Raw genomic sequence first — 1,166 nt, 5'->3', positions numbered from 1 at the left:
ATGAGTGATCATGAGTGACTTTCAACAATAAATGTGTACTGTAGTCTTCTTCATGGAAAAATAAGACATCCCCTGAAAATAAGACCCAGGGCATATTTTGGCATTTCAAAAAACATAAGAGAGTGCCTTATAATCGGGGAAACAGGGTAGTGATTATTGCTAAAGTTCTGGGAATTCCTGTCTTTCATGGATCATGGCTAACTATGTCTACCTGCTTTCTATCTGGTAGTGACATGCCATAAGGAACATGTTGAGAGAGGGCAAGCACTGACACAAGTTGGACCTATGATGAGGCTTTGGTGTTTAGAATAGCCCACCATTCATATTTGAGTCTGAGTCTGCTATTTGCCATCAGGCTCTCATGAAACATAAATACTGTTTAAATATTTTATCCATCTTCATTCCAGCTTTTCCTTTCGAAATGCTTGTCCTTAATGCTGCACTTATAATTATTCTGGTTTCCTGTATCTACTAATTTAAACTTGTGACTTCCTATGCCAGTCTTTTTCACCCTGCTTGGTTACCTATCCTTGGTCTTAGACCTGAACTTTGTACCCTTTGTTTACCATTCAATTTTTCCACCATTGCATATCTTCAAACACCTCCTGTTTCCCTTTGCATTGGGGCAGTGGTGAGGACACTGCCCCAATGCACTGTCCCAATCAGGCACTGATTTCAGAGCAACATTACACTGTATTCTGCCTTTTTTTTCCATTTTGGCCTCCATGTGATCAGTTTGTTAACCTTAAATTATTTCCTAGTTTAACCCCTTTGAAGGATCCTCCCTGTACATGTTCTGTGATCCATGCCCCTTGATCCAAAACTATCCAACTACTCCTATGGGGGACCAACAGTCCTCTGTAGGCCATCACATACTATAGATCTATAAAGCCCAGTTGAAGCTAACTGTGCTCATACATTTTAGGAACCATTTTATATATATTATCTATTATATTTATAAGCTATATCTGATATGCCTTAAAGAGTTTATTAGGTATGGAATATTCATCAACAGAATTTTAAGCAAAACATGCAAATTTGGGTTAATCTAATTGTACATTAACAATTTTGTAGTTGGGAAGCAGATTACATGGACCTGGATAGCTGACATGGATGGTCTGAATTGTACCTTGGGTCTTATGTCACATGGTGTTCTTGGATCATTT

The sequence above is a fragment of the Pyxicephalus adspersus genome, chromosome 12, assembly GCF_032062135.1.
Source record: "Pyxicephalus adspersus chromosome 12, UCB_Pads_2.0, whole genome shotgun sequence".
Classification (NCBI taxonomy): Eukaryota; Metazoa; Chordata; class Amphibia; order Anura; family Pyxicephalidae; genus Pyxicephalus; species Pyxicephalus adspersus.
The sequence above is the reverse complement of the archived record's forward strand: the minus strand, read 5'-3'. Positions refer to the sequence as shown.